The following is a 14099-nucleotide window of genomic DNA, read 5'->3' on the forward strand; positions in this document are numbered from 1 at the left end:
TGTGGAAGACAGTGTAATGATTCCTCAAGGATCTAGAACCAGAAATAACATTTGACCCAGCAATTCCATTACTGGGTATATACCCAAAGGATTATAAATCATTATACTATAAAGACATATGCACACGTATGTTTATTGCAGCACTATTCACAATAGCAAAAACTTGGAACCAACCTAAATGCCCATCAATGATAGACTGGATAAAGAAAATGTGGCACATATATACCATGGAATACAACGCAGACATAAAAAAGGATGAGTTCACGTCCTTTGCAGGAACATGGATGAAGCTGGAAATCATCATTCTCAGCAAACTAACACAAGAACAGAAAACCAAAAACTGCATATTCTCATTCTTAAGCGGGAGTTGAACAATGAGAACACATGGACACAGAGAGGGGAGCATCACACACCAGGGCCTGTCAGGGGTTGGTGGGTTAGGGGAGGGATAGCATTTAGGAGAAATACCTAATGTAGATGATGGGTTGATGGGTGCAGCAAACCACCATGGCACGTGTATACTTACATAACAAACCTGCATGTTCTGCACATGTATCCCAGAACTTAAAGTATAATAAAAAATAATAATAACAAAATTCCGCCCCCAATCCAAGGCCACCAATAATTTAATTAAAGCCTATAAAACAGGACACACACACAAGTCACTGTTTCCTTGACTCCACAACTTGTATGTGTGGCTTACAATGCATTTACTTTATCATCACTCTCGATAAACTCTGGGGGAGAAAGCCGGGGGTAACCCACCTAATCCTTTCATGAAATGTCTAACATGGCCTCGAGTGTGTGGGATCTTTTCTCAAGCCCCCATGCCTGAGTGCTACTTGCTGATGGCCCTTCCCCATGATTGAGGAAGCTGAGTCACTAGCTGAACACTAAGTACAAGACAGCATGAGAATCATGCTTGCAGTTGCAGTTAGCTGGGGGGCTGGTAGAAGGCACTGCTCCATGATTGCATATTCTGAGTTCTGCCATCTTAACGATACATGTATATGTTTTCTATCTTTGAAGATACTTGCATTTTTACATATCAGAATCCCAAGGCTGAGAAATAAAAATTTTAAAAATTAAAAATAATAATAATAATAAAAATAAATGACCCATCATTAACATCCAGATTTTGGCAGATTTAAGTGTCCTGGTCCTAAGACAATCTTAATAACTCTAAGATCTCAAAAGGTTAAACTTTGTTTTTCAATATTCTTAGGAAGAAGAGAGAGAAAGAAAATCATTATAGACAATAAAGAACACAACCTAAATACTATTTTTTCTTTTTGCTTTTTTGTTTTTTTTTGAGACGGAGTCTTGCTCTGTCACCCAGGCTGGAGTGCAGTGGCATGATCTTGGTTCATTGCAAGCTCCGCTTCCTAGGTTTAAGTGATTCTCCTGCCCTAGCCTCCTGATCAGCTAATATTACGGGTGCCCGCTACCAAACCTGGCTAATTTTTATACTTTTCAGTAGAGACAGGTTTTTACCATGTTGGCCAGGCTGGTCTCAAACTCCTGACCTCAAGTGATCTGCCCACCTCGACCTCCCAAAGTGCTGGGATTACAGGTGTGAGCCACCGCAGCTGGCCTGCAAATACTATTTGGAAGCAGCCTTTTGCTACTATCTGCTTGTGAAATTAATAACCCTCCTCCACTGGCTGCTGCAAACAGGCACATTTCTAAATTTTCATCCACACTGCAACCATGAGATCAATGTTCTTTACCCCTTTAGCCTCATGAGCACGCTATTTTAAAAGAAATAACTTTCCATGAAGAATTCATGGAATGGGAAATAAAAATAGTAAGCAGAGGCCAGTTTAGATTAAAAGAGACATAACAACCAAAGTTAGCACATGAAGATTGTTTAGACCCAGATTTAAAGCAAAATTTTTCAGATAATGAGGAAATGATACTATTCAGGTAACAGTAAGGAAACTTGGCCAGGTACGGTGGCTCATGCCTGTAATCGCAGCACTTTGGAAGGATGAGGTGGGCAGATCACCCGAGGTCAGGAGTTCGAGACCAGCCTGGCCAACATGGCGAAACCCTGTCTCTACTAAAAATACAAAAATTAGCCGGTCATGGTGGCGTGCGCCTGTAAGCTCAGCTACCCAGGAGGCTGAATCGCTGGAGCCTGGGGGGCAGAGGTTGCTGTGAGCTGAGATTGTGCCATTGCACTGCAGCCTAGGGTGACACAGCAAGATTCTGTCTCAAAAAAAAAAGAAAAAAGAAAAAGAAAAGAAAAAAGAGTGTGGAAACTCAACTAAGGGCTACAGATGAGCTGACACCAAAAAAATCACTGTAATTTTGTCGCATGTGATGAGATAGTAGCTGTGTAAGAAAACTTTAATGCTGTTTGGGGATGCATACCGAACAGATAAAATGATGTGATGACTGATTTGCTTTACAATATCCCTGCAAAGGGAGGTAAAGGAATAGAAGAACAAAATGTGGGGCAATCTTAATGATCACAGAAATTGAGGAATGGGTATTTTAGTGTTCATTGTACTATTTTCTCTACTTTTGAATAGGTATAAAAACTGTAATTTAAAAACGTAAAAAAAGAGCCAGGCGCGATGGCTCATGCCTGTAATCCCAGCACTTTGGAAGGCTGAAGCAGGTGGATCACTTGGGTCAGGAGTTCAAGACCAGCCTGGCCAACATGGTGAAAACCTGTCTCTACCAAAAAAAAAAAAAAAAAAAAAAAATCAGCCAGGTGTTGTGGCAGGCACCTGTAGTCCCAGCTACTCAGAAGGCTGAGGTAAGAAAATTGCTTGAACCTGGTAGGCAGAGGCTGCAGTGAGCCAAGATCATAACACTGAACTCTAGCCTGGGCGACAGAGTGAGAATTCACCTCAAAAAAAAAAAAAAAAAAAAAAGTAAAAAAGAACTGACTAATCCCTGCTCTGAAGCCACATCCAAACAAAACTCTAAAAAGAAAGATTCAAGCAATTTATATCGTGCTATTTATATACAGCTCTCCCTTGCACCTCTGTATGTAACATTTAAATATTTTGCAACCTGATGGTTGGGGGTGGCTCAAAGCTCGGCATGGTGGCAGGTGCCTGTAGCCCTAGCTACTTAGGAGACTGAGGCAGGAGGATAACTTGAGCCCAGGAGTTCTAGTCTGTTCCAGACAACATAACAAGACCCTGTTTCTTTCTTTCTTTCTTTTCTTTTCTTTTTTTTTTTTTTTTTTTGAGATGGAGTTTCACTCTTGTTGTCCAGGCTGGAGTGTAACGGTGCAATCTCGGCTCACTGCAACCTCTGCCTCCTGGGTTCAAGTGATTCTCCTGCCTCAGCCTCCCAAGTAGTTGGGATTACAGGCGCACGCCACCACGCCCAGCTAATTGAGTATTTTTAGTGGAGATGGGGTTTCTCCATGTTGGTCAGGCTGGTCTCGAACCTCCTACTTGAGGTGATCCACCCGCCTCAGCCTCCCAAAATGCTGGGATTACAGGTGTGAGCCACTGCACCCAGCAGATGCTGTTTCTTTAAAAAGAAAAGTTGGGGAGCCATCAGGGAGCTCATTGATGAATTATTTTGGTGATAACAATTGCTATCAAAACACAACTATAAAATCCAAAATTATATCTATTGCCAGATCTTTCTCCTTACTTCCGGACTTATTTATCCAACTGTCTCCTTCACCTCCACACCTCAACTTAAATGTCAACTTGAAAGAAATTAAGTATTAATTAATTAATAATTTTTTATTAATAATTAATGTTTTTGTTCTTAGATTGGCTTTCCTCTAACATCTCAACATTTGTCTTAAATTCTTACTTCATGATATTAGCACCAAATCTAAAGGGCTCTAGTATAGGAACTCTTTGAGATAAGAAACACATGTGTTTTTGAGAAACCACACAAAATGAAATAATTATCACAGTTGTAAAAACAAATACGCCCATGAACAAATAACAGTAAAAGATTAGAGGCTTTTGGTCACACTAGAGAGGATGTTAAATAAAATTATTCTGTTAATTCAACAAGGAAATATATAAACCTAATTCTAACGAACTTTTTATAAAATAAAAAAGAACCAATTGGAGTTCAGAGTGAAAAGTGGAAGTTTAGAAAGAGGTGAGGCCAACTACAGAACGTGCTCATCACATATCATCAAGGCTGATCCAATCACAACCCCTGCCTCCCCATCCCCCTTATTCCACTTAATTATTTCCCAGACCTTATACCTTCTTACATAGTAAATATCTCTTACTTACTACACGTTTCCCCACTAGATTGAATGCTCCAGAATGCACGGGGCAGGGCACTGTCTTCTGCACTGCCCAGTTCCCGGCACCTGACTCACAGGTGCCAAATGACTGCAGGATTATGAGGTTGGAAGTAGTAAATATTTCCTGAATACTTGCAGTGGTTCATAGCAATGAAAAATCTAAGATTTCTTCTCTCCCTTTCAGGAACCTTAGAGAAAGCAGCAATACTGTCAGAGGTGTTTGAATGACAGCAACTCAATCTTAAATAGAAGCTGGGTAAAATGAGGCTGAGACCTACTGAGCTGCATTCCCAGACAGTTAAGGCACTCTAAGTCACAGGGTGACGGAGGAGGTCAGCACAAGATACAGGTCATAAAGACCTTGCTGATAAAATGAATTGCAGTAAAGAATCCAGCCAAACCCACTGAAACTAAGATGGTGATGAGAGTGACCTCTGGTCATCCTCACTGCTACGCTCCCACCAATGCCATGACAGTTTACAAATGCCATGGCAACATCAGGAAGTTACCCTATATGGTCTAAAAAGGAGAACCATAAAATAATCCACTCCTGGCCAGGTGCGGTGGCTGATACCTGTAATCTCAGCATTCTGGGATGCCAAGGTAGGTGGATCACCTTAGGTCAGGAGTTTGAGACCAGCCTGGCAATGTGGTAAAACCCATCTCTACTAAAAATACAAAAACAAATTAGTTGGGTGTGGTGGTACGCACCTGTGATCCCAGCTACTTGGGAGGCTGAGGTAAGAGAATTGCTTGAACCCAGGAGGTGGAGGTTGCAATGAGCCGAGATCACACCACTGTACTCCAGCCTGGACTCCATCTCAAAAAAAAAAAAAAAAAAAATAACAAAAAATAGTAAGAGAGGCTGGGAGGCTGGGTGTGGTGGCTCACAACTGTAATCCCAGCACGTTGGGAGGCTGAGGTGGGTGGATCACCTGAGGTCAGGAATTTGAGACCAGCCTGGCCAATAAGGTGAAACTACATCTCTACTAAAAATTTACAAAAATTAGCTGGGCATGGTGGCAGGTGCCACTAATCCCAGCTACTTGGGAGGCTGAGGCAGGAGAATCGCTTGAATCTGGGAGGCGGAGGTTGCAGTGACCCAAGACCACACCACTGCACTCCAGCCTGGGTAACGTGAGTGAAACTCCATCTCAAAAACAAAACAGTAAGAGAAAACCGGAGCTGAGTCCTGCTCATTATATTTACTTTCCTAAAATAAAACAACATTATAAAAAACATTACTCAGTAATATACTTTAGTTGAAAGGGGAAAAAACAGACTTACCAAAATTTTTTGCAGAAAAGCTGATCCACCACCTTTTTTAATTTAGTGATTCTGGCATACTATTCTTCCTTTACTGTCGAAATCACAAGAATACAAGTTTTCTCAATTTAATGGGTTTAATAGCTTGGGTTATTAAATATTATTATTATAAAATAGGCAGTATTATTTTTTCTTTTCCTATGACTAAAGTTATTTCTAAGATCCAGAATGTATTTATTACTGAAACAATGCTGACACACACTGCACAAAAAAGGAAGAACCAGACATTCATTAAAGCTGGGAAAAAGCAGAATTCAGTGTGCTCAAGAACCACTAGCGGGCCAGGCGCAGTGGCTCACGCCTGTAATCCTAGCACTTTGGAAGGCTGAGGTGGGCAGATCACCTGAGGTTGGGAGTTCGAGACCAGCCTGGCCAACATGGTGACACCCCAACTCTACTACAAATATAAAAATTAGGCGGGCGTGATGGCAGGTGCCTGTAATCCCAGCTACTTGGGAGCCTGAGGCAGGAAGAATTGCTTGAACCTGGGAGGTGGAGGGTGCAACGAGTTGAGATCACACCACTGCACTCCAGCGTGGGCGACAGAGCAAAACTCCATCTCACAAAAAAAAAAAAAAAAAAAAAAAAAAAAAAAGAACAGCTAGCAGGTGCCATTTGGTATGGGGAGACTGTGCGTATAATCTTGCAGCAATCCTTCCACACTAAACAGTGTGATTCCATTCTGTTTTGTCCCCACTCTACTCCAGAGCCAAAACAAGTAAGAAAATCAGTTATATTTCTATTTCTTTCAAAATACATCTAACAATTAAGAGATGATATGAATGGCTCTATATTCTAAAAGGAAATCTCTTATATCCTGGGTATCATGGACATTTGATGAATGTTTGCTCAATTGTTTCGTGCAAGCTTCAGTAATAACCTGTTCAATGCATTATGCCAGATACATCTTGCATCTCAAAAGTAGGAAAAATATTGTTCTTTTAGTTCTGTCTATCCATAAATGCAACATTTACATGTATTTATAATGGGTTAATAAAAATAAAATGAGTTTACTGTTCTAGAGAGTATTAGAATTTTGACAACATGAATTCTCCTGTCCTGGCATATAATTAAAAGTTAGAGGAATATGGAAGATACCATTAAAAAAAATCAATGTTAAGCATTAAATAATTATTTTACATAATCTTCTAATCTGACTTAAGACTGAAGACCTACCTCCTGAAGCTGGTTTATCAAGTTGTAAATCTTCATGTGTCGAACTCACAAGTTCACGTCTGCAAGGTGAGAATAAATACTTAATATTCACTAGGCAATATTCAGCAAAGTAATATCCATTAGTACATATTTAACATGTAATCACCAAGGGTGGCTTTGGAAAGAAAAGACAGGCTGGGCACAGTGGCTCACAGCTGTAATCCCAACACTGACTGAGGCAGGTAGATCACAAGGTCAGGAGTTCGAGACCAGTCTGGCCAACATGGTGAAACCCCATCTCTACTAAAAATACAAAAATTAGCCAGGCATTGTGGCAGGTACTTGTAATCCCAGCTACTCAGGAGGCTAAGCTAGGAGAATCATTTGAACTTGGGAGGCAGAGGTTACAGTGAGCTGAGATCACACCATTGCACTCCAGCATGGGCGACAAGAGCGAAACTCCAGCTGAAAAAAAAAGGAAAAGAAAAAGAAAAAAAGGAATATCCCATTACTTTAAGGCAATGTAGATACAGCCAGAATTTCTACAGAAATCTGAACTACATTACAAAGCTAAAAAAAAATACCAGCTAATATCGTTTAAAACATATAGTACTAAACGGAATAGGTAATATTTTAATTTTTTTTTTTTTTTTGAGACAGAGTCTCGGAGTGCAATGGCACGATCTCGGCTCATTCCAACGTCTGCCTCCTGGGTTCAAGCAATTCTCCTGTTTCAGCCTTCGGAGTAACTGGGACTACAGGCATCCACCACGATGCCCGACTAGTTTTTTTATTTTTAGTAGAGATGGTGTTTTCACCATATTGGTCAGGCTGGTCTTGAACTCCTGACCTCAGGTGATCCACCCACCTCGGCTTCCCAAAGTGCTGGGATTACAGGTGTGAGCTAACGCGCTTGGCTGGAAAAGGTAAAATTTTCCAAACATAAACATTAGTGTAACTTTATTGGACTTAAAAAAATTTTTTTTTTAGTAAAAGAAGCAGAAGATTCTCCTGAACTGCATCATTTCAACTAGCATTTATTTACTCATGATTAAAATAATACAACAGCTATAAAAAGTCAAGAGGTGGCCAGGTGCAGTGACTCATGCTTGTAACGCCAACACTTTGGGAGGCCAAGGCGGGTGGAGCACCTGAGGTCAGGAGTTTGAGACCAGCCTGGCCAACATAGTGAAACCCTGTCTCTACTAAAAATACAAAAATTAGCTGGGCGTGGTGGCACACACCTGTAGTCCTAGCTACTAGGGAGGCTGAGGCGGGAGGATTGCTTGACCCTGAGAGGTGGAGGTTGCAGTGAGCTGTGATCACGCCACTGCACTCCAGCCTGGGTGACAGAGCAAGACTCTATCTCAAAGGAAAAAAACAAAAAGTCAAGAGCATAGGGAGTATTAAAATCAGACAGAACCAATGGTCTCTCATCTGAACAGCTCCATTTTTTTGCTATCATTATGTATTAAGGTCTATTTGCTACTAAACATTAATATTTGTACTAAAGTTTCAAGTGTACCACATAACATATTAGTGCTGACTTAGGTTTAATGTCCTTTGCTGTACACTATACTCGAATATTATACTTACATATCACAACAAAAGTATCTTTCTGCAAGGCAATTAATAATAATACTGCTTTAAAATTATAAAATGTGGGCCGGGTGCGGTGACTCATGCCTGTAATCCCAGCACTTTGGGAGGCCGAGGCAGGTAGATCACAAGGTCAAGAGATCAAGACCATCCTGGTCAACATGGTGAAACCCTGTCTTTACTAAAAGTACAAAAATTACCTGCAGGCGGTGGCACATACCTCTAGTCCCAGCTACTCGGGAGGTTGAGGCAGGAGAATTGCTTGAACCTGGGAGGTGGAGGTTGTGGTGAGCCGAGATTGTGCCATTGCACTCTAGCCAGAACAACAAAAGCAAAACTTCGTCTCCAAAAAAATTATAAAATGTGAAGATTGTTTTTATAATTTCACAACATCTGAATATTATTGTCTTTAAACTAAATAATAAATCACCATCACAACAAAAGCCCCACAACATAATCTGTTTCACTTTATAAAAAGCACTGACATTTATAAAATTGTCATAGTCAATTTATAAAACTGTAATAGCAAATTATTTTTACTCAGAATAGTACTAAATTAACAATATAATAAAAATATAGACCAGGTGTGACGGCTCATGCCTGTAATCCCAGAACTTTGGGAGGCCAAGGCAGGTGGACCACTTGAGGTCAGGAGTTCGAGACCAGCCTGGCCAACATGGTGAAACCCTGTCTCCACAAAAATACAAAAATTAGCTGGGCGTGTTGATGCATGCCTGTAATCCCAGCTACTTGAGGCAGCAGAATTGACTGTAATCCCAACTATTCAGGAGGCTGAGGCAGGAGAATCGCTTGAACCTGGGAGGCGGAGGTTTCAGTGAGCTGAGATCGCGCCATTACACTGCAGTCTGGGCATCAGTGTGAGACTCTGTCTCAAAAAAAAAAAAAGAAAAAAAGATAAAAGTAGAGACAATAGGGGCATCTTGGTGAATACCGAATTTAACAAAGCAGATTAAGAGAAAAAATTAGTTTCAAAAAATAATATTCAATTAAATCCCTAAGATCCAGGGCTTTGCAATAAATATGTAAATAAATCCCCAATATCCATGCTGAAAGTTTAAAAGAAATGCTAACGACAATTAAAGAAATACAACTTTTGCTCAGCTTTGCAGTAATCTAGAAACAAAGAATGTTTCTAATATTTAGACAGAAACTACAAAGCAACTTACAAGGAGAGACGTGTAAGGATGGCAGGATTCACCAGGAGCCCTGGGCTTGTCCACAGTACCCCCATGATAAACAATAACTCCATTGTGTAAATGCTTATGAACAAAGTATCACAGGACTTTTCCAATTTAAACATACCGTATTTTCTTTCAGACAATTCTTCAACTTATTTACATAGATCAGCGATATGATTATTCCATTTCTCTGAAAACTGAGCAAAAGTTGATTCTCAATAATATGTCCCTAGGTCAGAGCAGCACTAACATATGACTTATTTCCTACATTTTACATACTAACAGTCCACATCATTTTACTGCTTTTGGAAACATTTTTCCCTTTTTTGGTGGTTCTTAGAATTAGTTTAATGGGAGACTATAAGAGAAGTTTTAAAGTTTAGTACCTCTTTTTAACCTTTTAATTTCTGAAAAGCAGGAAGGCAGAAAAGATCAATCAAATTAAACACGACAACAGGGAGACCACAATGAGGAGGTCTCCGGGGGTCTTTTAGCAAACTTCCTAAAACATGTCTCAGCTGTGTGGAAATAAGATTTTACAGTGGCTGGTGGTGCAGGCCTGTAATACTAGCACTTCGGGAGCAGAGGTGGGCGGATCACTTTGAGCTCTGGGCAACAAAGCAAAAACCACTCTCCTCTCCCCAACCCCTTGCCTCCGCCCTCATCTCTACCAAAAATACAAAACTTAGCCGGACATGGTGGCAGGTGCCTGTAGTCCCAGCTATTCAGGAGGCTGAGGCAGGAGAATCACTTGAACCCAGGAGGCGGATGTTGCAGTGAGCCAAGGCCGCACCACTGCCAGCCTGGGTGACAGAGCAAGACTCCGTCTCAAAAAAGAAAAAAAGAAAAAAAGAAAAAAAAAAAAGGTTAAGTAAGAGGGACCCCAGACCTTAAAAATACAAGTTTAAGAGGGACCCTGACTGAGCGCGGTGGCTCATGCTGGGACATTGGGAGGGCGAGGCAGGCGGATCACGAAGTCAAGAGATCTAGACCATCCTGGCCAACATGGTGAAACCCCACCTCTACTGAAAATACAAAAAGTTAGCTGAGGGTGGTAGGTGCGCACCTGTAGTCCCAGCTACTAAGGAAGCTGAGGCAGGAGAATTGTGTGAACCCGGCAGGCGGAGGTTGCAGTGAGCCGAGGTAACGCCACTGCACTCTAGCTTGGGCAACAGAGCAAAACTCCATTGAGGCAAGGTTTCTCACTCTCAGGTCCGAGGGGTTCAATAACCGGGCCCATAGGGAGGTGTGAGCCCCCTGAAACGATGCAAGGTTTTGTGTGGAGAGCGTGCACATGCGTTTCTGGGAAAATGGTCCACAGCTCTTTCTCAGCAGGCTCCATACAAAAACGGTTAGAACTCTTGCTACAGAGCCGTGGGAGCAGCCAGGTGAGGGGCCTGCCAAGGGCACTCTGGGGACTACCTGGGCAGTCTTGAGCCCACCTGGGTAGTCCTGAGCCCACTGTTGACTAGGCAGGCTGCGCTGCTTGGCATTTGCAGAGCTGAGGGGATGGGGCATGCAGGGACTGTGAAATTGCCCTGAGATGACCCACAGTCCTCAGCTGGGAAGTGAGGGGTGTGTATCCTGCAGCATCCTCCATCCCTAGGGCCATGGGGCCAGGAGAACTGGCCCTTGTAGCAAGTGAAAAGCCTATTATTGACTCCCTCCCTGGCCATGTAGACAGTGAACCAAAGGCACTCATATCAAGTAAATGCCTTGGTCTCTGTGACCGAGGTGGCCAGTAGGCATTCCCAGGTGCAGGGAAGGTCCTGACACCAACATATGCACCTGGTCACCTGAGGAAAGAGAAAGGACTATCTAAGGGGATGGGGATGAGCTGGGTGTGGAGTGGTCCTTATGGGTCTTGGTGAGCAGGACGGGGAGCAGCATGAGCCAGGCCTCAGGGCAGGACAATCAGGAGATGGCCTGGAAAAAGTGCTGAATCCACGAGGCTTCAAGGCTGTACAGAGAGGGAGGCGGGATAGGCTGGGAAGTCCCGAGGTCTGAAGATTGGCCCTGGCAGGCAGAAACCAGGTAAGATGGGCAGTTACCTGCATCCTGGGGGGCCAGATGCATCCTTAGCCCAGAGTAGGCACCAAGATTTCTGGCTCTGGGTGTGACCTCAGTCTGGGGAAAAGCCCCAACCCCCATCAGGACCACCTGCCCCCCAGAGTACTTCAGATACTGAGCCCAAGCAGGGGCAGGAAGCTGGACTGATGCCTGGGGTATCCCAACAAAGTCCCTGCTTCCCCCAAGCTATGGGGCTAAAGGGGGATTACAGCCCAAACCCCATATGCTGGTTCTCAGACTAACATTGAGCCCTCAGTGCCCAAAGGGAGATTTAATCAGCACACTTTCCAGATGGGAAAATGACCTCAGAGAAGTGCAAGAGCCTTGCCCAATGCCCCAGACCAGGGCTCTAGGCCCAGAGTGTTCTTTTGTCACTGTGTCCAGAGGGCAGCAGCTACTCTGATGTACCCACCTGAGCCTGGCAACTTTCTCCAACTTTGGAAGCCCAGTAGCATGGCGCATGTCCACAGATGCACCTGGCATGAGGCGCACCCAGAGGGACAGAGGCAGATGAGTTTCACTTCCTCCACTGGATTGTGAGGGCCTCCAAGGAGACAAAGATCTGCTTGTAAAGGCAGCGGACAGTGAGCAACCTGGGGTGGTTTAACTCTAGATGGATCTGCAGTGCCTAGATGGGACCTGTCTCAGACAGAGCTCAGTTCTGCAGGTCACTTGAGGCATGGAAAGGTCACAGCTACCAAGTATAGGAGTCTGGATTCAAAGCCAACAGCATAACTCCAAAGTCTCTGCCCTAGCCCCTGGACCACCCACCTCTCGGAGTCACCCTTGCAAGCTCATTAGATGCTCAGGCCAGCAGCACAGCTGGCCAGGGCCAGGGAAACTTGGGGAACCTCAGAGGACCCCTAGGTATTCCAAACTAATCCTGGCACCACTGCCCCACACCATCCTTCTTCTTGCATTAACCTTACCCCTTACACAGAGCCTGGGCCACTTAACTTGGCATCAAACAGATGCCTCAATAAATCAGAGTCTGATCTTCTTAAAAAAAAAAAAAAAAAGACTTAACAGATATACAGTTGCAAGTTAGAATACTAAAGAACATAAACATACAACAACTTAATGAACATATAAATTCAATATATAGCCAATCATTGTAACTATGACATAATAGAATATTAAAATACTATTTTCAAAATGTATACAAGCTTAATGATCTATTTATATCCAAAATATGAATCATCAACATAATTTGCCACTAATATCTCATTCAGTCCCTTCACAGGACACATCATCCACTAGGAGTTAACAGATTAGCAGCTGACAGGCAGTGACACACAGCAAAAACGAAAATGAAGAGATGATTTTTTTTTGTTTTGAAATAAAGAAAGTTTTAAAGCTAAGAGAAACCATTGAATTACTAAGTCATTAGCACTAATTTTGAGCCAACTAACTAATTAATGTGAGATGAAACAATGTCCTATGCTTTGGTAAATTCAAACCATGTTTAAACAATGTCTATAATGCGACTTTCAAAAAGCTCCTGGCTTTACAAAGGTGAGATTATAATGTAGTAATACATGCTAAAGCATGTGCCCCTGCAGATGAGCATGTTGTAACTTTCATCAGCCACACTGAGAGTCCAGAAGATGAAGGAAAAGGTCGTGGATTTCACTGAGAACTTACCAGAGTTGAACTCCCTCACTTTCTGTTGCCCAACATTGGCAGGTTCTGGAACTGGTGGCTCGTTGGTCTTTGGTCTCTTAGAAGATGGAGAATAATCATCATCTTGAAAAAGAAAATGGTCATTACTGAAGGAATCATCTTAGGTTACAGCCACCTCCTAGTCAATTCCCAACATTCAAAAGGTAAGTGGCTTTAAAACTATTTTGAGTATTAATAATTATTCCTGTATTATGATCATCAGCATACCTTTTTCTAGTTACATCTGAAATTTTATTTTTTTGGGATGTGCTCGAGTGAATACTGTTTTATCCTCTGTCTTGCTTCATTATTTTTTAGTTTGCTTCATTTGAATCATCATTACAAATCTCCCCTTGCCCTCAAATAATTCTGAAATTGCTGCCAAGAACTATATTCTGTTTTAAGGTTTTTCAGAAAAAACTTTCAACAAAGACAGCCACCTAAAGTTATACAAATACAGAAGAAAGGGGATATAATAAAGCTTAGATTGGAAAAAATATTTAAGCTTATACAAAATTCAAGCATACATAAACAAGGGAAGCTGGATAATTGTATGTTCAAATACTTTTAATAAGGTCAAAACATATATGCTTAAAGAAATAGGGCTGGCTGGGCGTGTTCGCTCATGCCTGTAATTCCAACACTTTGGGAGGCCAAGACAGGCAGATCACTTGAGGTCAGGAATTCAAGACCATCCTGGCCAACATGGTGAAACCTCATCTCTACTAAAAATACAAAAATTAGGCCGGGCGTGGTGGCTCACACCTGTAATTCTAGCACTTTGGGAAGCTGAGGTGGGCAGATCACCTGAGGTGGGGAGTTCGAGATCAGCCTGACTAACA

General features: G+C 42.3%; 1 protein-coding gene across 1 annotated transcript in view; it reads right to left on the reverse strand.

The window, feature by feature from the left end:
* LOC111530453 (putative uncharacterized protein FLJ44672) overlaps window positions 1-14099 on the reverse strand; it is a 73353-nt gene that overhangs the window by 57284 nt on the left and 1970 nt on the right. The window contains exons 2-5 of the mRNA XM_026446732.2: window positions 13240-13341; window positions 8547-8594; window positions 6749-6807; window positions 5534-5606 (exon numbers count right to left, since the gene is read on the reverse strand). The gene's annotated coding sequence lies outside the window, so the exon portion shown is untranslated. The remainder of the gene's footprint in view (window positions 1-5533; window positions 5607-6748; window positions 6808-8546; window positions 8595-13239; window positions 13342-14099) is intronic.

Source organism: Piliocolobus tephrosceles, unplaced genomic scaffold, assembly GCF_002776525.5.
Source record: "Piliocolobus tephrosceles isolate RC106 unplaced genomic scaffold, ASM277652v3 unscaffolded_76, whole genome shotgun sequence".
Classification (NCBI taxonomy): Eukaryota; Metazoa; Chordata; class Mammalia; order Primates; family Cercopithecidae; genus Piliocolobus; species Piliocolobus tephrosceles.